Raw genomic sequence first — 23,600 nt, forward strand, 5'->3', positions numbered from 1 at the left:
GAAGTGGTGGGCCCAGAAGGAAAACACTTGCCAATGTCCATTCTTTTTTAAAAAATATATTTTTTTTATTGATTTCAGAGAGGAAGGGAGAGGGGGAGAGAGATAAAAACATCAATGATGAGAATCATTGATTGGCTGCCTCCTGCAAGCGTCCTACTAGGGATTGAGCCTGCAACCCCAGCATGTACCCTTGAATGGAATCGAACCTGGGACCCTTTAATTGGCAGGTTGGCACTCTATTCACTGAGCCAAACCAGCTAAGGCCCAAAGTCTATTCTTAATGACTATGTTATAGTGAGACACAGAGCTAGCAACTGAATCTCAGTATACTGACTTGCAGAGAAGGGTGAAGGATTGCTGTTAGGTTCAATGACCCTGGAGATTAAAAAGCTATTCTAGAAACATGATTATTAATGTTTTAATAGTCCAATTAGAATTCAAGTAAATGTGCCCAGAAGCCTTGCAGTGGTTCTCAACCTTCTGGCCCTTTAAATAAAGTTCCTCATGTTGTGACCCAACCATAAAATTATTTTCGTTGCTACTTCATAACTGTAATGTTGCTACTGTTATGAATCGTAATGTAAATATCTGATATGCAGGATGGTCTTAGGCGACCCTGTGAAAGGGTCATTCGAGCGCCAAAGGGGTCGTGACCCACAGGTTGAGAAACGCTGCCTTAGAGGCTGAAGACTATGTTAATATTCTCATTATGCATTGTTCTCCCAATAACATAACTTGGATGAGGTACCACTGATGCAAAATTGAAAACCAGATTTTTCTTGTCAAAAATTGATTTTAGTAATTTATACATTCAGAAAATATTTATTTGGCTACTCACTGTGTGCTAGGTACTGAGCTAAGCAATAGAAGTTGCATTTCTATCATCTGAAGGGAAAACAACATCATACACTAGAAATTCATACAAGTTGAAACTTGGAATCAAAACACAGCATGGGAAATAAAATATTTGGTTCCATCAGGGTTATTGAAGGAGATAAGACCTCGTGGCTGCCTTTAAAAAGCTTTAATACTAAGTGAGGAGATAAGACATGCCCATGAAAACCTAACTAGTTTAGTTTGGTGAAAATATCAAGTACCTATATAGGCAATGACTACTGTGAATATCTAAAATACATGAGACATCACTAGGGCTGAAGAAGAGGTATTAAATGTTAATTTACATGCAAAACCTGTGAACCTTGTAAAAATGTAGATTCTGATTCAGTAGGTCTGGGTGTGGGCCCAGAATCAAGCATTTCTACTAAGTTCCCCAGTGATGTTGGTTTGTTAATTCACAGACCACTTCTGGAATAAGGAAGAGCAGAGAAGATTAGGAAAATAGTTATAGAGAAGGGAGGTTTGAGCTGGACCTTGAAGGGTGGGTACAGTGAGAATAGAGAGAGAACAGTGGCAGTGACACAGGGGATAGGATCAGACTACATCAGGGAAAAAGTATTAAACTGGATCAGGCCATTTATACAATACTAAGTGACAGTAGTTGGAAAATAAGTTAGGACTTGAACTTGGGGAAGGGAAAGGAAGGGAGAATGCATTCTTGGCCCCAAAATTTGAGCCTAGAGAAATGATAAATGATATTGTTTTAGGTTTTAAAAAAATCTATAATATTAACTGCAAAAGTTTCTACTGAGTTTGATTATCTGGCTCTCAACGTATTTCTTTGGGAGATGGTTTGCATTTATTTGCCACCCGAAAGCATTGAGCTCTTACTTTATGGAAATGGACATACCATAAGACATCCAGATACTAATTTTTCAAATATTAGCAAAATTGACCCATCATTATATTGTTTAAACACCCATGTTAATTGTCAATATAGAGAAAGTGGCCTATTGAAGATTATATGAGGAATCAACCTATTTAAAACATTTCATTGATTCATTTCTTGAAATTCCTGCAAGCAATATTTTGTTTGCTTTTACTTGTAGCCTTCTGCTTCAAATGAGAACTTACCTCCTATGGTTGAAATAATTTATTGAACAGGAATTACACAAAGAAAGCTTAGAAATGAGGAAGATTGACACAAAGATAATGTGAATGATTGACTGTCACCATACCTGAGAGATTGACTTGCATCTTGTTCAGAATGATAGTGGTGATTAGAATTCAAGAACAGTCATTGAACATTTTGGTTTCATTTCTCCTGAAAACAAAATGGATGAGCTAGTACCTATATGATGACAAAATGTGTCATGAATTCATTGAAAATGAGTCAATTTGGTATTTTAAAAAGAAATTTACTTTCTCTTTTCAACCATAGTTTCAGCCTTGAAGACATAGCTTTATAGTATTTTTGAAACGCAGAATATTGTGCTGGTCATCCATCATTAAAATGGTAAAATTCTACAGATGGTAGTTATTACTTGACTCTGCGATCTAGAGATAAGTAGCACTGTAGAGTATTGGATTTTTTTGTATACAATGAATAAATAACTATTCCTCTCATACAGAGAAGCTTGAGGTTCTCAACACATTCTCTTCATCAGTAAAATGCAGATTTTGTGAAAAGTCAATATAAAACACAAACTCCTGTGATTGTCCTTGGATTCAGATGTCAGATCACATCAGCTCTTAAATAAACAAGGACTATCCACTTCAGACACTGGAAACATTGGGCAAAAATAAAACTTCTTAACATTGCAAATATGGGCAAATCTTAGCTTTAGAACAACTACAGCAACCTTAGCAGAGAACTGTTCATTTTGTAATTGTGTTTATATAAACACATTTCTCAGAAAATTACTCCAAATGATCATACTTCTAGTACTAAGCAACCACCAATCAAAGCAGTAAACCTGCATGAGGTCAAACTTCATTAAAGATGCAAATTACAATTTAAACTTCAAAACAGTAGAATTCTTGCGGTCCATTTACAACATTGCAAATTGTTATTCATCCTTAAATATCAGCCTTGGCTGTTTTGTTTACAAGTTTCAAATAGAAAAGGCACACTGGCAAACATCAAGGCAGTTGCTACTATAATTTAAAATGAGATTATTCTTGTATGCATCTTAATAGAGCTAGTAGGTCTGTCTTGAATTTTGTGGTCCTTGTTAGAATTTTCTTTGCATTTAAAAATATTAGGACTGCCCTGGCCTGTGTGGCTCAGTTGGTTGAGTGTATCCCTGTGCACCAAGAGGTTGCTGGTTTGATTCCTGGTCAGGGAACAGGCCTGGGCTGTGGGCTCAATTCACTCTCACATCAATGTTTCTCTGTCTCTCCCTCTCCTGTCCTCTCTCTCTAAATAGCAATAAAAAATCGTAAAAAATATTAGGACCTTTAAAAAATGTTAACTTGAATTTACTTTCTGCATATAGCCAACTACTGAATTGCCATAAAAATTATGTTTCCCATTACATCTGGATAAAAAAATTAAAATTTTGTAACTTCATGTCATTAACCATAGCTTTCCTTTCCACAAAAAGCATTTTAATCTGTCCTAGTAGAATAGCGTGTGTAGCACAGGGTGAAAAGTATAATATTCAAGGTTTAGAGATTTTTTAAAATATCGGCTGTCTTTCTGACAAGCTAAATCAGGAATATAAATTCTGTACCATGTTCAAAGTGTAAAGCAGAATTTTAACCTCTGGCCAAGATGGAGTAACAAAGACCAGATTTACCTTCCTGCCAGAAACAACAGAAAATCAGACAAAAATATATGTGTAACAACAGTTTTTAAGACAATTGATATCGAACAAGGAAGGAGAGTGATCCATGATCGATGGGAAAAATGCAAATGGAGCCCCTGGGTTTCCCCAGATTGCTGGCTTCAAAGGGTTTCTAAGCCATGGTATAGGAGGGGACAACAAGACAGAAAACCTAACTTCAAAAGAAAAGTACTAGGAAGACCATGGAAGCTTGAGTGTGTAAGACACAGTGCTAGAGAGGAGAGAACTGTGCAGAAAGAGAACCCCAGAGATCTACAAACGATCCCTCCTGAGGGGTTTACCAGAGTGCTGATGAGGGCGGGCTGCCCCAAAACATGCCACTTTGACATTTTAATTATTTTGAACTAAAGTTACTTAAGAAACAGCTGGTGCGAGAAGGACACTCTGACCCTCCTGTCTGTCCTCCTGGAAGCAGGAAATAAATCTCCCATGTGAAAGGTACCTTCACTGCACTGGGAGGTAAAGAGGCATTCTTATCACCAGAGATGAAGAATGATTCAGGGCCAAGAAAGTTGTATAAACAAACTCTGCTTAGTTTCTTCATTAATCAGTACCCAAGCCTAAGTTTATTTGGCTAAAAGGTATATGAACAGGGTGCTTTGGTCACTTCTTAGCTCCCATATGTATGGGACCTCCGTTGATATGAAATTAAATTTGATTTTCTCCTATTAATCTGTCCCCTGTCAATTTAATTCTTGGACCAGCCAGAAGAACCTAGAGAGTGGAGGAAAATTCCTTCCCAACACATGTGTGGAGACTCTGGAAAAGAACTAGATAAAAAGGTAAGAAAAAACAGGATCCAACACTCTCTCAGGGCTAGGAGTAGTGCCTGCTCCTACCAGCCAGGCTGGCAAACCTTCCAGTTCATGGGGAAAATACTCAGAAGGATATCACCTTAGTGGTGGAGAATAATTAGCCTTAGACTAAACGTGGCTCTAGTCCTTCCTAACATATCTTAAAAACCAGACCAGAAATGATCAAATAATTCCCAATTAGCTGCATTCCAGAATATAGCTCAAAAATTTTATAAGAATATCAAGAGTCCTGACTGGTTTGGCTCAGTGGGTAGAGCATCGGCCTGCGGACTGAAGGGTCTCAGGTTCGATTCCAGTCAAGGGCATGTACCTTGGTTGCAGGCATATCCCCAATAAGGGGTGTGCAGGAGGCAGCTGATTGATGTTTCTCTCTCATCGATGTTTCTAACTCTTTATCCCTCTCCCTTCCTCTCTGTAAAAAATCAATAAAATATATTTTAAAAAAAGAATATCAAGATATCTAGCGCCCAGCATTGAGATACACTACTTGGTCCTTGCAGGGAAACTGCCATGATATGCCTCGTTAGCTGACAGCCTCCAGATGTGTTTCCTTGTGAAGGATAAGGTAACACATAGTTCCTGGTTCTCCCAGCCAATGGTGGAGCATGACAGGAGTACTACTAGTACAGACTCATTCCTGCCCAACAGGGGATTCTTCTAGCAGGTAACCATGGTTCAGGGACTCCCAGTTTGCCTTGCCAAAAGTTTCTCAAAATAGTGCAGTATCTTGCTGCTCGGTTCTCTTTATTCCTTCTCTTCTTTCACAGTGGTCAGACCTGCACTGCATTCTGAGCTCCCCTGGACTACTCCCGCTGCCTCTACCTTTATCCTTCATCAGTTTTCGGTTTGTTTTTTTCCCCTGAAATTAATTTCTTGCTTTTCTAATTCTATCTTGTCCTTAGATTTTTGTGGGACCCAAACTGATACAATCTGGAAATTCCTTAAAAGGAAATATATTTTAACTAAGGAAACACAATATGTTATACCATGCAAAATCAAAGTGAGTGACACCAATGTTTATTATAAAGATATTTTACAAAGTTATACATTTGTGCTTAGCATTACTGTTACCGTTAAATGATGTTGATGATGATAACAATAGTAATGAAAGCTAATATTCATTATGCACTCACTAGGTTCCATGTACCATTCTTGGTGCTTTTTATACATGACTAATGGCCTGGTGCATGAAATTCATGCACATTAAAAGGGAATTAGCTGAAACCGGTTTGGCTCGGTGGATAGAGTGTCGGCTTGTGGACTGAAAGGTCCCAGGTTCGATTCCGGTCAAGGGCATGTACCTGGGTTGCGGGCACATCCCCAGTAGGAGATGTGCAGGAGGCAGCTGATCGATGTTCCTCTCTCATCGATGTTTCTAACTCTCTATCTCTCTCCCTTCCTCTCTGTAAAAAATCAATAAAATATATTTAAAAAAAGGGAATTAATTAAAGAAAATATGTTAATATTGCTACTTGCCCTTTCTCTATAATAGAGGTGTCAGAGATGAAAGAAAATTAGTAAAATGTATATGAAAATCTCCCTCCTGTCAGAGTCTGGGGCATGCTGTGGGACCCAGAATCAAGTGCCTGCCCACCAGCGCATGCCTTGAAATTACGTGAGACCCAGATCCGGCTGGCCCCACCCCCGTCAAGACCCCTGGCCTTGGTGCGAGGGTGCAAAGGTGTGAGGGCATGATGACAATTTTGCATATTAGCTCTTTATTACATAGGATCTCTTTTAATTCTCCACAGTTATCTTAAGAGGCACACACTATTAAATCCCCCCTTTTATAGGTTCTGAAATAGGCTTAGAGAAGTTAAAGAACTTGTCCATGTCCATATAAGTAGTAAATAGTTAACTAGGGTACAAACCCAGGCAGTTGCTACTAGAGACCACCCTTTTTATTATTGCACTAGAGGCCCAGTGCATGAATGCATGCATGGGTGGGGTCCAGCTAGCCCAGCCCCAATTGAGGCAGATCAGGGCTGGGCCTGTCAGGAGGAGGAGATAACAGGAGGTTGGCCAGCTGGCCAGCCCCGATTGGGGCCCAATCAGGGCAAGGCTGGCTGGGGAGAGGGACCACAGGTGATTGGCCAGAGGTCCCCACCCCCGATTGGGGTTGGGGGGCCAATTCTGGGTGGGGCCAGCCATGGGGAGGGGCTGTGGGTGGTGGGCCAGCTGGCCCTGGCCCTGATAGGGGTGGGGGGGCAATATGGGATGGCAGGGGCCCATAAAGTCGGGATGGTTGAGGGGAGGGGATCCAGGAGGTTCGCCAGCCAGCCCCACCCCCTATTGGGGTGGGGAGTGCTATCAGGGATGCGGCTGGCCTGGGGAAGGGGCTCCAGGCCTATCGTGGTGGAGCAGGCCTATTAGGGGCGGGCTGGCTGGGGTGAGGGGCTGCAGGAGGTTGGCCGGCTGGCCCCAACCCTTGATCAGGCCAGTTTTCTGGCCACAGTAGGCATCATAGCGACTGGTCATTGGTCATTCCAGATTCTGGCTTTTTATATATATACTAGAGGCCCGGTGAACAAAAATTTGTGCACTCGAGGGAGAGGGGGCATCCCTCAGCCCAGCCTGGGCCCTCTCGCAGTCTGGGACCCCTCGGGAGATAATGACTTGCTGGCTTAGGCCTGATCCAGGGTGGCAGAGGGCAGGCCCAATCCCTAGGTATAGCCCCTGGTCAGGCTCAGAGCAGGGCTGATTGGGGAGTTGGGGTGCCGCCCCCCTCATGCACAGAGCAGGGAGGATAGGGAGGTTGCGATGCCACCCTCAGTTACGCTCAGGGTAAGCCCCATTGGGGGGTTGGGGCACCGCCCCCTGTCACACTCAAGGCAGGGTCGATGGGGAGGTTGCGACGCCACTCCCTGTCATGCACACAGCAGGGGCAATCAGGGGGTTGGTGCGCTGCTCCCTGTCACTCACAGAACAGGGCCCATCAGGGGGTTGGGGAACTCCCCCCTGTCATGCACAGAGCAGGGCCGATCAGGGGGTTGAGGAGCTCCGCCCTGTCACACACAGAGCAGGGCAGATCAGGGGGTTGGGGCGCCACCACTTTCACATTCAGCGCAGGGCCGATGGGGAGGTTATGGCTCTACCCTGTCACACACAGAGCAGGGCCCGTGGGGGGAGGTGTTGGGGCGCTGCACCTTGTCACACACAGAGCAGGGCTGATCAGGGGGTTGGGGCATCGCACCCTGTCACACACAGGGAGCAGGATGATCAGAAGGTTGAGGAGCTCCCCCTATTAGGCACAGAGCAGGGCTGATCAGGGGTTGGGGCGCCTTCCCCTGTCACGAACAGAGCAGGGCGGACAGGGAGGTTATGGCCCCGCCCCCTGTCACACACAGAGCCGCAGGGCGATCAGGGGGTTTGGGTGCTGCCCCCTGTCATGCTGATCCTGGTGCCGGGAGGCCTCGCGGTTCCGCTGATCCCGGTGCTGGGAGGCATATTACCTTTTTACTATATAGGATAGAGGCCGGGTGTATGGGTGGGGGCCAGCTGGTTTGCCCTGAAGGGTTTTCTGGAGCAGGGTGGGGGTCCCGCTTGGGTACCTGGCCAGCCTGGGTGAGGGGATGATGGCTGTGTGCAGCTGGTCACACCCCCTTCAGGGTGGGGGTCCCCACTGGCGTGCCTGGCCAGTCTGGGTGAGAGGCTGAGGGCTGTTTTCAGGCTGGCGGGTGACTGAAACTCCCAACAGCTCCTTTTTTTCTTTTTCTTTTTTATTCTGGGCCAGGTTTAGCTCTGAGGATTGGCTCCAGGGCTGCTGAAAGCAGGTATCCGGTTTGTTTGGGTTCTATAATCGAAACACTGTTTCAACTCCAGCTCCGAGATCCCAGCTGGCTAAAAGCAGGTTTCTGGGGTTTTGTTTAGGTTCTATATTTGTAACAATGTTTCAAACTGCAAGCTCAGAGGCAGGCAGAGCAGGCGGGGAATGTTGGAGTCCTCCGTCACTGAAGCAAGCAAGCCTCATGTTCGCTTCAAGCTGCCTGGCTGCTGGCCGCCATCTTGGCTGGCAGTTAATTTGCATATCACCCTGATTAGCCAATGGGAAGGGTAGCGGATATACAGCTAATTACCATGTTTCTCTTTTATCAGAGGCCCGGTACACAAAAATTTGTGCACTCAGGGGGGAGGGGGGTTCCCTCAGACCAGTCTGTGCCCTCTCGCAGTCTGGGACCCCTCGGGAGATAACGACCTGCTGGCTTAGGCCTGCTCAGGGTGGCAGAGGGCAGGCCCAATCCCTAGGTGCAGCCCTTGGTCTGTCTCAGAGCAGGGCTGATTGGGGAGTTGGGGCACTGCCCCCTGTCATGAACAGAGCAGGGTGGATCTGGAGTTTGCGATGCCACCCCTAGTGATGTTCAGGATAGGGCTGATTGGGGGGTTGGGACACCACCCCCGTCACATTGAAGGCAGGGTCGATGCGGAGGTTGCGGAGCCACCCCCTGTCATGCACAGAGCAGGGCCAATCAGGGGGTTGGGGTGCTGCCCCCTGTCACTCACAGAGCAGGGCCCATCAGGGGGGTTGGGGCTCCATACCCTGTGACTCACAGAGCAGGGTCGATCAGGGGGTTGGGGAGCTCCCTCCTGTCACGCACAGAGCAGGGGCCATCAGGAGGTTGGGGAGCTCCCCCCTGTCACACACAGAGCAGGGCCGATCAGGGGGTTGAGGAGCTCCCCCCTGTCACTCACAGAGTAGGGCCTATAGGGGAGTTGGGGCTCCATACCCTGTGACGCACAGAGCATGGTCGATCAGCGGGTTGGGGAGCTCCCTCCTGTCACGCACAGAGCAGGAGCCATCAGGAGGTTGGGGAGCTCCCCCCTGTCACACACAGAGCAGGGCCGATCAGGGGGTTGAGGAGCTCCCCTCTGTCACTCACATAGTAGGGCTTACAGGGGAGTTGGGGCATCGCCCCCTGTCACACACAGAGCAGGGCAGATCAGGGGGTTGGGGCGCCGCACCCTGTCACACTCAGGGCAGGGCCGATGGGGAGGTTATGGCTCTATCCCGTCACACACAGAGCAGGGCCCGTGGGGGGTGGGGTTCAGGGTGCTGCACCCCGTTACACACAGAGCAGGGCCGATCAGGTTGTTGGGGAGCTCCCCCCTATCACCCACAAGGCAGGGCCAATCAGGGGGTTGGGGCACCACCACTGTCACACTCAGGGCAGGGCTTATGGGGAGGTTATGGCTCTACCCCATCACACACGAGCAGGGCCCGTGGGGGCGAAGGGGTGTGGGGCCCCGCACCCCGTCACACACAGAGCAGGGTGGATAGGGAGGTTGTGACCCAGCCCTCCGTCACACACAGAGCCACAGGGCGGTCAGGGGGTTTGGCCGCTGCCCCCTGTCACACTGATCCCAGTGCCAGGAGGCCTCAAAGCTCCGCTGATCCCGGTGCTGGGAGGCATATTACCCTTTTACTATATAGGATAGAGGCCTGGTGCACGGGTGGGGGCCGGCTGGTTTGCCCTGAAGGGTGTCCTGGATCAGGGTGGGGGTTTCGCTTGGGTACCTGGCCAACCTGTGTAAGGGGCTGATGGCTGTGTGCAGCTGCTCTCACCCCCTTCAGGCTGGAGGTTCCCACTGGGGTGCCTGGCCAGTCTGGGTGAGAGGCTGAGGGCTGTTTTCAGGCCTCGGGTGACTGAAGCTCCCAACCGCTCCTTTTTTCTTTTTTTTTTTTTTTATTCTGGGCCAGCTTTAGCTCTGAGGCTTGGCTCCAGCTCTTAGGCCTCTGCTGCTGAAAGCAGGTATCTGGTTTGTTTGTGTCCTATAATCGAAACACTGTTTCAACTCCAGCTCTGAGATCCAGGCTGGCTGAAAACACGTTCCTGGGGTTTTGTTTAGCTTCTATATTTGTAATAATGTATCAAACTGCAAGCTCAGAGGCTTGTAGAGGCAGGCGGGGAACGTTGCAGTCCTCCGTCACTGAAGCAAGCAAGCCTCATGTTCGCTTCAAGCTGCCTGGCTGCCGGCCGCCATCTTGGCTGGCAGTTAATTTGCATATTGTCCTGATTAGCCAATGGTAAGGGTAGTGGATGTATGGCTAATTACCATGTTTTTTTTTATTAGATAGGATTAGAGACCTGTTGCACGGATTTGTGCACATTGAAAGGAAATTAATTAGAAGAAACATTTTAATATCACTATTCGCCCTTTCTCTATAAGAGAAGTGTCAACCAAAGTCATGATCAACAATGACAGATCAAAACACACACGTGTGATTGGCGCTAGGGAGAGCTTTATATATATATAGATAAACTTGCTTAATTAGACCTGCTTTCTGATTTAGCTAAACTTTTTCCAGCCCAGCGAAGCACCCCAACTTCTCTTTCAGGTAATTGTCAACAACACAGTGGTAAATATCAACACAAAGCAGATTATTATTTCAGATCACACAGGAAGAACAAAAGGTAAAATATTAACCTGCAGCATTGTTTGACTATATTCTGCACAGTGAGAAAACCTGAAGTCATTTTCAAGGTCCACCATTTCTTACTTCTTTTCAGTCGGGTCAAGTTCCTAAGCTTTCTAAATCTCCATTTTCCAGCTAATGAAAAGAAAATAGGATTCCTCTGAGTCTCCTATCTACTTATTACAGGACTTCTGTGAGGATCAAATGAGATGAGGCATGGGAAAACACTTCACAGACATTTAGTTAAAGTGTAAAATGTTTCCACCTGGCTATAAAGCAAGTCATGTTCCTGGGCTGAAGAAACTGCAAGGAGGCTAGTTGCTAGGGAGAGGAAGCCGGGCGTTGCTATGTGATGTCATTACCCAGCACCCCCAGCGACCATTTCTGGGCTGGGCTGTGGGCTGCATTTTATGCCATGGGGTCTAGGCAGCATCGGCTGTGATTTGGTGGGGTGTTGTTCTGGGGTGGTGGCAGGGCCTAAGTCCCAGTGGGGGGAAGCCAAGTGTTGTTTTGTGGACACCAGGTCCGCGGTGCCATTTCTCTGTAAATGGCCAGTGCGAGTCATGGCAGCTCCTGCATTGAGCGTCTGCCCCCTGGTGGTCAGCACACATCATAGTGACCACATGGACAGTCAGACACTTAGCATATCCTTTTATATAGAGAGACTAGTGGCCCAGTGCACGAAGTTCGTGCAAGAGGCGGGGGTTGTCCCTCAGCCTGGCCTGCACCCTCTCCAATCTGGGACCCCTATGGGATTGGGCCTAAACCAGCAGTCAGATATCCCTCTCACAATCTGGGACTGCTGGCTCCTAACAGCTCACCTGCCTGCCTGACTGCCACCCCAACCACTCTGCCTGAAGGCTTGATGGCCCCACAACTGCCACCTCTTCTGGCCTGATCACCCCTAACTGCCCCCCCAACCTGCTCACACTCAACTGCTCCCCCCGCTGGCCTGCCCCCTGCCAGCCTGCTTGCCCCCAACTGCCACCCCTGCTGGCCTGCTCACCTCCAACTGCCCCCTGCCAGCCTTCTCACCCCCAACTGCCCCCCTTGCCAACCTTATTGCCCCCAACTTCCCTCCTGCTGGCCTGCTCACCCCCAACTGCCCAACCCTGCTAACCTGATCACCCCCAACTGCCTCTCCTGCTGGCCTAATTCCCCCAACTGCCCCCCCCCCCCCGCTGGCCTGATCAACCCCAACTGCCCCCTGCCACCTGCTTGCCCCAAACTTCCCCACTGCCCACCACCAACTGACCCCCTGCCTGCCTGTTTGCCCCCAACTGCCCCCCCCCCCGTTGGCCTGATCGCCCCTAACCACCTCTAGCTCGGCCCTGCCACCATGGCTTTGTCCAAAAGGACAACAGGAAGGTCTCCTGGTCTAATTAGCATATTACCCTTTTACTAGTATAGATAGATCATTCTGTCTATTAGCTTCAATTGGCTTCTCCAATTTCATGATCCCCATCAGCTTTAGACATCTCAGCCTGGCTTTATATGTTATTATTTCTCAGGCATACTCTTGATTCCGGGTATGCTCTGGCCCAGACCTAGGGGGTTGTACATTAAAATGTGTCTCTGTACTAGTTTTGACCTTAAAGCTGAGAGAACTTCAGGAATTAAGGACATTACCTTCTGGCTATCAAGGGACATGAGCAGCACATTGGAAAACATGGCTCCCAGAATAGATGATCACGCCCTTCAGAGTATTATCTAAATAAGAAAAGAGTAAGAATTTAGAATACTTTTGTGCACAAAAAGAAAGATGACTAGAATAACATTTGATTTATTACTCAAATTACAAATGTTTATAAATGTTAATTACTTTTACAAATATCAGTAGGCCCCTCTTATGTGATGTGGCTTAACAGAGCACCCACTGATGAACATCCACCTAGGAGGTCATGGTTGGATTCCAGGTCAGGGCACTTTCTTGGGTTTCAGGCTTAATCCCTAGTATGGGGCATGCAGGAGGCAGGCAATAATGATTATCATCATCAATGTTTCTATCTCTTTCTCTCTCTCCTTTCTTCTCTGAAATCAATAAAAATATATCTAAAAATAATAATAATAAATAAAACCATGCTAGAAGGATGGATGAGAAAATGGCTGGATCAATTTTCCATTAATGATTTATTAAATACATGTACTTATATGTTTATTTGACAAAGAATTAGGGTATGTTTACTATGATTTCTGGCCTAAAAATGCATATAGGCTAGATAGAGGATTTGTCTGCCAAGTGGAATGCAGAACACATTGGAGGAACAGTGCTAACAATAAAGGCGGAGTTGTTGGGGCAGCAAAGGCTTTTGGATTTTGTTGACAGTATTGCAAAAGTTCCCCCACTTTCTCTGTTTGTTTTATATGTACATAAAGTATTGGCACTGCCTCCTCTCCTCTCTGCTCCGCCATTGGCAAGTAGTACTTTGTGGACCCTGAGGGCTAAAAAGAGCTCCTGCTGGCTAATAGGACTCAAAAAGGTAAAGAAAAAGCCTCTCAGCCTTTTCTGCACAGGGTCCTCTCTTAATGGAGAAGCCTCTGCTAAACTGCCTGCCTGCACTGTGTTTCTGCTCTCTGTGCCAAACCTTATAAAGGAGTTCCAATAGGACTGAAGCTTTCCCATCCAATCACAACTGCACAGCTCTGACCAATAAGAGTGTTCCTTTTCTGACCAATCAGGGGCCAGCGGCAGGGACTTTGGACTATATAAGCCAGTTCCAATCCAGCTTACAGGCTGCGGTTTCCCTGGAGACCAAGTTTCGGCAGCTGAAGCTGAAGCACTGAAGACGTTGTTCCAGAGCAGGTTGTGGGCCAGCTGGGCTCTGACTAGACTTGAGCCGAGCTGCCTAGCTGAGCAGGCAGCAGAGAGGCAGCGCAGCAGCAACCTTTACTGCCAAGGTGTTCTCAGCCAGGTCATGCTGTTTTCAGAGCAACTGTGCTCAAGCACTAAGGCGCTGTAATGCGGCCATTTTTTTTCTCTTACTGAGCCAGCCATGTTGTTTTCATGGCAGCTGTGCCCAAAGCACTAAGGGGCTGTACGCTGGCCATGCTGTGCTCAAGCACTATGATGCTCTAATGCAGCTGTTTTGGGGGGTATTGTGTGTGTGTGTGTGTGTGTGTGTGTGTGTGTGTGTGTGTGTGTTTGTTTTGTTTTGGTCATGGTGTTTTCATAGCAGCCCTGCTCAAGCATTAGGGTGGCCATGCAGGCCTTTTTTTTTTTTTTTTTTTTTTTTTTTCAGGCCAGCCATGCTGGTTTTTGTTCACAGTATTGCAAAAGTTCCCCCATTTTCTCTGTGTGTTTTATATGTGCATAAAGTATTGGCACAGTAGTACTTTGTGGACCCTGAGGGGAAGAAGAGCTCCTGCTGTCTAATAGGGCTCAAAAAGATTAAAAAAACAAAAGCCTCTCAGCCTTTTCTGCACAGGGTCCTCTCTTAACTTAAGGGAGAAACCTCTGTGCTAAACTGCCTGCCTACACTGTGTTTTTGCTCTCTGTGCCAAACCTTATAAAGGAGTTCCATGAATTCTGTTGCAACCAATACGACTGAAGCTTTCCCCATCCAATCACAACAGCACAGCTCTGACCAATCACAGTGACTCTTTGCCTACACTGTGTTTTTGCTCTCTGTGCCAAACCTTATAAAGGAGTTCCATGAATTCTGTTGCAACCAATAGGACTGAAGCTTTCCCCATCCAATCACAACAGCACAGCTCTGACCAATCACAGTGACTCTTTTCTGACCAATCAGTTTCCATCTGGCTCTGCAACTACGGTTCCCTTGAAGACTGAATTTTTCCAGCTGAAGCACTGAAGATTTTGTTCATTAGCAGAGCAGCACAGAGGACCACGGAGCTGGGGAACAGCACAGTGGGGAGCAGGAAGCAACACGGCAGAGCAGCGTGGAGCAGCTCGGCAGAGCTGCAGAGCAGAGCAGAACAGTGGAGTGGGGAGTAGTGGCATGGAGCAGCAGAGTGCAGCAGCGGAGTGGGGAGCAGTAGAGCAGAGCAGCATGGAGGAGCACGGTGGAGCCATGCAGCTGAGCACAGCAGCAGGGCGGGGAGCAATAGAGTGGAGTGGTGTAGAGCAGCAGAGCAGCGTGATGCAGAGCAGCACAGCGGGAAGCAGAAGAGCAGAACGGTGTGGAGCAGCACAGCGGGGAGCAGCACAATGATGCAGTGGAGTGGAGCGGAGCTGAGCAGCACAGAGCAGCAGAGTGGGGAGCAGTGGAGCAGAGCAGTGGGGAGGAGCGTGGTGGAGCAACGCAGCTGAGCAGAGCAGCAGAGCAGAGCGGCGCAGAGCAGCAGTGCAGTGGGGAGCATTGCAACGGAGCAGGGGAGTGGAGCGGAGCCAAGAAGCAGAGCAGAGCAGCAGAGTGGGGAACAGTGAAGCAGAGCGGTATGGAGGAGCACGGTGCAGCCATGCAGCTGAGCATAGCAGAGGAGCAGAGCAGCGTGGAGGAGTGTGGTGGAGCCACACAGCTGAGCAGAGCCGTGGAGCAAAGCAGCAGAGCAGGGAGCAGCAGAGAGGCATGGTGCGAAGCAGCACAGCAGAGAGCAGCACAATGATGCAGTGGAGAGGAGCAGAGCCGAGCAGCAGCACAGAGCAGCGGAGTGGGGAGCAGTACAGCAGAGTGGCATGGAGGAGCACAGTGGAGCCACGCAGTTGAGCATAGCAGTGGCGCAGAGCAGTCCAGAGCAGCACAGCCGGGAGAATAGCAGAGCGGCGCAGAGCAGCCCATCAGGGAGCAGAAGAGCAGCACAGTGGGGAGCAGCATAATGGAGCAGTGGAGTGGAGCGGAGCCGAGCAGCAGAGCAGAGCAGCGGAGTGGAGCAGCACAGAGCAGCGGAGTGGGGAACAGTGCAGCAAGGGGCAGCACAGCAGAGCAGCATGGAGGAACTTGGCGGAGCAGCAGTGCAGAGCAGAGCCGTGGAGTGTGGAGTAGAGGCATGGAGCGGGGAGCAGCAGAGTGGAGTGGATCAGCAGAGTGGGGAGCAGAGCCTCGTGGAGGAGAAGCAGAGCAGAGCAACAGAGCGGGAAGCAGCAGAGCGGAGCAGTGGGAAGCAGCGGAGCTGCACAGCAGGGAGCAGCACAATGGAGCAGTGGAGTGGAGCAGAGCCGAGCAGCAGAGCAGAGCAGCGGAGTGGGCAGCAGTACGGCAACGCAGCATGGAGGAGTGCGGTGGAGCCACGCAGCTGAGCATAACAGCGGAGCAGAGTAGAGCAGCAAGCAGAGTGGAGTGGTGTGGAGCGGCATGGTGCAGAGCAGCACATTGGGGAGCAGAAGAGCGGAGTGGCGGGGAGCAGAGCAGTAGAGTGTGGAGCAGTGCAGCAGAGCATCAGGGAGCAGTGGAGCAGAGCAGCGGGGAGGAGCGCAGTGGAGCTACGCAGCTGAGTAGTGCAGCAGAGCAGGGAGCAGCAGAGTGGAGTGGCGCAGAGCACCACAGCAGGGATCAGTGGAGTGGAGCCAAGCAGCAGAGCAGAGCAGCAGATTGGAGCAGCTCAGAGCAGCGGAGTGGGGAGCAGAGCAGTGGAGAGTAGTGGAGCAGAGCAGCATGGAGGTGCACAGTGGAGCCACCCAGCTGAACAGAACAACGGAGCAGGGAGCAGCAGAGTGGATGGGAGTGGGGAGCAGAAGAGCCCAGGGACTGAGGCTGCATGGCACCAGGCCAGGGAGGGGGACCTGAGGCTTCGCCCCCCACCTGGTGAGGCTTGACAGGGGACCTAAGGCCATGCCCCCCACCCCAGCACCAGACCGGGGGACCTGAGGCTGTGCCTCCTGCCCAGTACCTGGCTGGGGGACCTGAGGCTGTGCCCCTTGCCCAACGGGACTTGATGGGGTGGAGCCTGCTAGGTCTGGATCTTGCCCAATGGTGTGGGGCCGGCTGGGTCTGGGTCTTGCACAATTTCGAGGTGCACACGGGTGGGTGGGGACTTGACTCTGGGTCCCGCAGTGTGCCCCAGACTCTGACAGGAAGGAGATTTTCATATACATTTTACTAATTTTTCATCTCTGACACTTCTATTATAAAGGGCAAATAGCAATATTAAAACATTTCCTCTAATTAATTCCCTTTTTAATGTGCACGAATTTTGTGCACCAGGCCACTAGTGTTAACTTAAAATTTTGGTTACTAGAAGCTATACATTTATCATCATTAGTCTAGGAGGGTAATTATATTGAGATGTTAGGTAAGATGTAGCCATATATTTGCTTTATATACACAAATGGAGTGTTTAGTAGAGGCTGAATGGAAAGTATCATAACAAAATTATTCTGGTGTTGGTGTATTTAAATAGTACATAGGGCTCCCTTCAGAATTATGTGAAGTTTAAAGCAATCTTGCTCTTAAGAGATAACTGGAAATAAACCCTTTAAAAATTACACAGAATTGATGTGTGAGTTCTCTGCAAATTCATATAGAATCACAAATGGGTTATGAATGTTAGGAAGCTATAAGACATCAGTGTAAATCCATAACAAGGATGGGCAAACCTGTTCAGATAAAATTAGAATGAGCAGTCTGAAACGTACAAATCTTTAACCAAATCAGAACCTCATTAAATTTGGAAAAAATTCATTGAATATTACAGAAATATGCCATCACATTTTCAAGTCTATTTAAAAGCAGGAATAAGAAATAAATAAGCTCATTGTGAATGGACTAGGTCTACTTTTACTTTGGCCAATGCTTGACACGCTCAATAAATATTAAATAATAACAGTAATAGTCTAGGGAATCAGATTTTAAAGCTTTTTTTTTTTTTAATTCTCACCTAAGGAGTGGGGATGTGGATATTTTTTCCACTGCTTTTTAGAGAGAGTAGAAGAGAGGGGGGATGGGAAGAGAGAAAGCAAAAGAGAAGAGAAATATCTATGTGAAATAGACACATCCATTGATTGCTCTTGCAAACACCCCAACTTGGGGCAGGAATCAAACCTGCAACCCAGGCATGTGGCTTTGACCAGGAATGGAACCCACAACCCTCCCAGTGCACAGGCTGACCCTCCCAACCACTGAGACACCCTGGCCAGGGCTCAAAGTATTCTTGGTGAGCATAAATCAGGAAAGATTAACCAATCGAGACAAAATCAAAAAGCTTATGAGCTTTTGTTCACTTACATATAAATGGATATTGTGAATATTATTCACTGTTACCATGGCTTAGAATAAACTATGCAATTGGGGCACTAATAAACAGGTCATTTTCAGTTTGATTTTTGATTGTTCTGTTCCTACACTGAAAATAATTTCAGGATTGTTAACTTGGAAGAACTGAATACAGAAATGGAAGGGTATATTAGTGTTACCCTATTATTTGGATTTGCTTAACCTAAGCTCAGCTATATTAACGAGCATGGATTAAAATTCAGTTACTACACCACTTTAAATGGTGTCAAAACATGAAACAAAACTGTATGGGTAGAATATCCTCATATCTGAAAGTAATTTCTGTGTCATTCATGGGTTAATCTTTAAACATATGTGAATTTCTTTGGGCAGCTAAACTGGTTTATTTTCTCTTACTGCTGAGATCCACTACTGTGTTAAATTGCAGCAGAGAAATTTTACATAGCAGATTTTTATGTATATGCCAAAATTTTCTTTGGAAATACCAAATTAACTATTAAGTTCTTTGATACTCAAATGTTGAAGATCCATTCATTTGCAAGAGGATTCACAAAGCCATTTAATCACACTAAATTGATTTTCTCATCAATGAGTGGACAGAATAGGTACCCTGTTTTGCTGATGAAGAAACTGAGACTTTGAATTGACTACCTGACATAATGTTCTCAATGTAGATGTCCCAACAAATGTCCTAAAGAGCTCAGACTCAGCAAATATCTATCTATATATAAAAGCCTAAGCTGCCATTATAACCAAATGACTGGAATGACCGGAATGACCGGTCAACTAGTCACTATGACCACTAGAAGCTGCCCCCTGGTGGTCAGTGCGCTCCCACAGCCAACTTCCCAAGGCCAGCCAACCTCCCCCAATCCCTCCCGCTAGCTGGCAAACCTCCTGCCATCTCTCCCCCCAATCCGGCAGGTGCCTTCTGGCAGGCCCCATCCTGCAGGCCCTGTCTGGCAGCTGGCAGGCCCCAATTGGGACTGGGCAAGATGGCCCAATGGGCCCTGATCGCTGGCCAGGTCTAGGGACCCTACCTGTGCACAAATTTCATGCACCCGGCCTCTAATAAGGTAAATAAGAGTGCATGAAAGCACAACTTTAGATATGATGGCAAATCTGAGAAAACAAACAAAAGTAAGATACAAACAAAGAATGAACCCTCTCTTTATAAGCAAAGGTATTATGTGGCTTGGAAAACACCTGAATACCTACTATAACACCATGGATATAGTAAGTGCTCAGTAGACAGGGAGATGAAGGATATGTTATAAAATAAATAGACCATAGGCCTTATAGACAATCATCCCTGAATTCAAAACCAGCCCGTGTCATTTACTAGTTATTTAATATCACCTGGCCTGGTCACCTCTCTAATCCTGATTTTTCATTAGCAAAATGGGGAGGATGATAATAATGCATATAATTTAAAGGGTAGTTTAAAATGAAATAAAATTAAATAGATTAAGTGGCTGTCATTTAATAAGTGATAAAAAGTGTTAGCTCTACTTTCCACTTAGGAAAGCTAAAGTAAGTAAGATGGACAAAAAGCAGAATCTGTAGACAGTGGACAATTGTAAACAGCAGCAAATGTGACTTTCATGTATCCAGAATAGATGAATAAGTTTTCCAAGCACCCTCTAGAATTTTCAGCCAAACATGCAAGCATCATAATATTGTAAGAAGCATTTTCTTTCATTCTGAGAAAAGGAATACTAATATTTCAAGAAAAATACTTCAGTTAACAAATCTTCACATCTTTTTATTAAGCTATTCAGTTGCCTTTGTTTCAAATTGTCTCTAAGTAATTTTGGGTCCCTTTTTTTTTTAACCATTCATATTCTGCCTTAAAGTAACGTCATTCAAATTTATTCTTAATATGCAAACATAGTTAATTTTCCCTTTTGACCCATTACGATCTATTATCAAAAATTATTAGAGCTTGCTTAATTTTTAAAAGTAATATGCTCCTCCATCAGTGACATTATATGCCACTTATTTATAAAATGTATAATATAGTTCATATGTTACACTTTCTGTAGGGCTTTCCCAGTCATAAAGCAAGCACATGTATATGCAATGAATGGTAAACTGAGGTCAAGATAAGTACCAGAGACTGTAACAGAAAGATCTTCTCACTAGCCCATCAACTTTTTGTTTTGTTTTGAGGTAATCAATGACCCAATTCCATTACATTTGTTTACTTTAAATTGCAGAGTCATTTGGTTAACCTTAAAAAATCAAAACTGAAATATTGACAATAGTCAATAAATATTGAAACTGTGATAGTTTCAACTCTCTAAAACTGGTGCTTTTGTAAAAAACTATATAGACTGTAGATATATCTTATGAAATACCAATATGTCTGAAATATAATTTACTCTTTATATAACAGGGTACATTTTTGAAAAATGATCAGTCTGGCAAACAGCTTTCTTTTATGAACAGCCTAAAGTTGATTTAGGTAAACTGATGTGATATACCACTTTTGTTCATTATTTGGTTTTTAAAGCAACACATAATATGACTAAAATATCAATATTCACATTCAAATAAATTTTGACATTTAATGTATAATCTTTGAGTACTTTTAAGGCATTATCTATGTTTTTTAAAAAGAGTTTAAAAAAGGATAGCTTCATTAATTCAAGACATTTTGGTGCCTGGATCTAAATTTTGAATGAACAACTTCATTTTTGCCTTTGCCACACTTTGAGATTAACATAGTTGTCAGGATGGACAAAGAAGATCCCTCCTGAACACTTGCTCCTGCTCTTTCTAGCCAAGAAGAGGGTCCTCAGCTTAATTTACTTTGTTTTCCACAAGTGACAATCTAGACCTGCTAGAACTTGTGGGGGAGGAAGGAACCCTCCTCTACCTCAAGGTTCTTCTGGCTGCTCCAATAATCACATAGACATGAAATAGGTTAGCAAGAGCAAATGACCACATTTTAATTAAGCAATGAGATATGGAAACCCCAAATACACGAAAGAGTCAGAGACCCCACATACATGACAGATTCAAAGCTAGAAAGGGAAATGAGCTTTATATGACATTCTGAGCTAAGGAAAACCTTGGGGCTTCAGGGGAGAGGACAGTCAATGCAGGACAGAGAAGAGATGTTTAGTAATTAAGGTTTGTCTTGCCCAATAGATAAGTCAAAAGGGTTATCTCCCTTCATCTATCTCTAAAAATCAATAAAAACATTTTAAAATAATGAAGTGTACTTTTTTATATGGAAAATTATAACAAATTCAAATTTCAGAGTCCATAAAGTCTACAGAACACAGGAATGCCCATTTGTTTCAATGTTGTCTATGGCTGATTTCACTTTATAATAGAGTTGAGTAGTTTCATCAGAGACCATGTAGTTAAAAGCCTAAAGTATTTACTATCTGGAACTTTACAGAAGAAAAAAAAAATACCCCAAGCCTTGAGCTAGGGTAAGGAGGCTGAGGAGCCAAAAAGGAATTGGAGGTAATAGTGTGGTTAAAAAGACAGAGTGTGGAGTCAAATTGCCCTGCTTCAGCTGTTTTTTCTTCTAGAGCGAGTTTCTTCATGCAGCTTAGATTCAGTTTCCTCAGCTGTAAAATGGGGTTGATAATATTACATGCTTAGCAGGGATTTTATGAGGATCAAGTAGGATAATTTTAACAAAGCATTTATCAGAAGTGCTAAAATAGATTGACTAATAGATAGATAGTGCATTGCACATCTGGTAGGAAGAACTTGGGTCTCTTCTTAACACCTTATTGAATTATGAATTATGTTGTTTCAAACATATATTTCATGGCCATGCTTTTATGAGCTATAATTAAGTTACATAAAATAAGACTGCCTGGTGAGCAACAAAGAATAACCTCTACTTTTTGCTTTTTTGCTTTTCTTTATTGATTAAGGTATTACATATGTATCCTTTGCCCCCCTTTGCCCCCCCCACTCCCACCCCCTGCTCATGCCTTCACCCCCCTGGTGTCTGGGTCCATTGGTTAGGCTTATATGCATGCATGCATGTCCTTTGGTTGATCTCTCCCCCTTACCCGCACCCTTCCCTATCTTCCCTCTGAGGTTTCACGGTCTGATCACTGCTTCTCTGTTTCTGGATCTATTTTGGTTCATCAGTTTATGTTGTTCATTATATTCCACAAATGAGTGAGATCATGTGATATTTATCTTTCTCTGACTGACCCATTTCGCATAGCATAATGCTCTCCAGATCCATCCATGCTGTTGCAAATGGTAGGAGTTCCTTCCTTTTTACAGCAGCATAGTATTCCATTGTGTTGATGTACCACAGTTCTATAATCCACTCATCTGCTGATGGGCACTTAGGCGGTTTCCAAATCTTAGCTATTTTAAATTGTGCTGCTAGGAACATAGGGGTGCATATAAACTTTCTGATTGGTGTTTCTAGTTTCTTAGGATATAGTCCTAGAAGTGGGGTCACTGGGTCAAATGGGAGTTCCATTTTTAGTTTTTTAAGGAAACTCCATACTGTCTTCCACAGTGGCTGCACCAGTCTGCATTCCCACCAGCAGTGCACGAGGGTACCTTTTTCTCCACATCCTCGCCAGCACTTGTCATTTGTTGATGTGTTGATGATAGCCATTCTGACAGGTGTGAGATGGTACCTCATTGTTGTTTTGATTTGTATCTCTCAGATGACTAGTGACTTTGAGCATGTTTTCCTATGTCTGTTGACCTTCTGTATGTCCTCTTTCAAAAAGTGTCCATTTAGGTTCTTTTCTCATTTTTTGATTGAGTTGTTCATCTTCCTTTTAAGTTGTATGAGTTCCCTGTAAATGTTGGAGATTGAACCCTTATCAGAGACAACATTTTTCCTGTTGCCTTCAGTGTATCTATCTGGCTGGCTGACCAGTTATCAATATACTACAAAAATAAGATGTGTGTACACTCTGTCAATGAGTGAATTTGAAATCCACTCAAATAAATACACTATAGATGGAAAGATTATAGTTTACTTTTTCTATATGTGAGTCAGTCTATTGATGGTTTTAGGAAAGAGTATATTTATTGTTAATTGTCGTTACATTGTTCTTGGTCTCCACTATAAACTCAAGGAGTGAAGAACCAATTTGGAGTTTGAGAGTTTGAGAGAGTTTCAGCATCCTATAGACTGGGTAAGGTGTTCTGTAGGGACCCAAAGATCTGGTTTAGTCTTTGCATCTAGATGCTTGTATGTGTCTCTGGTGACATAATTCATTTCCAATTTTTAGCTTCTTTAGTTGGAAATCTCTCACTGCCTATACTTTGGAGACAGAGACTGCAGTGCGTGAGCGCATTGTGAATGAGACTATAAAAGAATGTAAATGAGCTGTCTTAAGTGTCACAACCAGGAATGAAACTGGAAATACATCTCAGGGGTTCCTATTCCCAGATATGATTCTCTTTCAGATTTCAGACCCAATGAAAATTTAATAGTTAAGAAAACATAATTTTATCCTTTCATTATATAGAGGATGCCTCGAAAGACAGAGGCAGTCAGAAATGTTAAAAAGAAATAGAATAAAAGCATTTACTCTTCAAAGCTAAC

The 23,600-nt window shown here is 45.3% G+C and overlaps 1 pseudogene; it reads left to right on the forward strand.

Annotated features, from left to right (window-relative positions):
- The window catches only part of LOC118653430, a 160,529-nt pseudogene extending 145,444 nt beyond the window's left edge, over positions 1-15,085 (forward strand).
- The last annotated feature ends 8,515 nt before the right edge of the window (positions 15,086-23,600 follow it).

The sequence above is a fragment of the Myotis myotis genome, unplaced genomic scaffold, assembly GCF_014108235.1.
Source record: "Myotis myotis isolate mMyoMyo1 unplaced genomic scaffold, mMyoMyo1.p scaffold_m19_p_4, whole genome shotgun sequence".
Classification (NCBI taxonomy): domain Eukaryota; kingdom Metazoa; phylum Chordata; class Mammalia; order Chiroptera; family Vespertilionidae; genus Myotis; species Myotis myotis.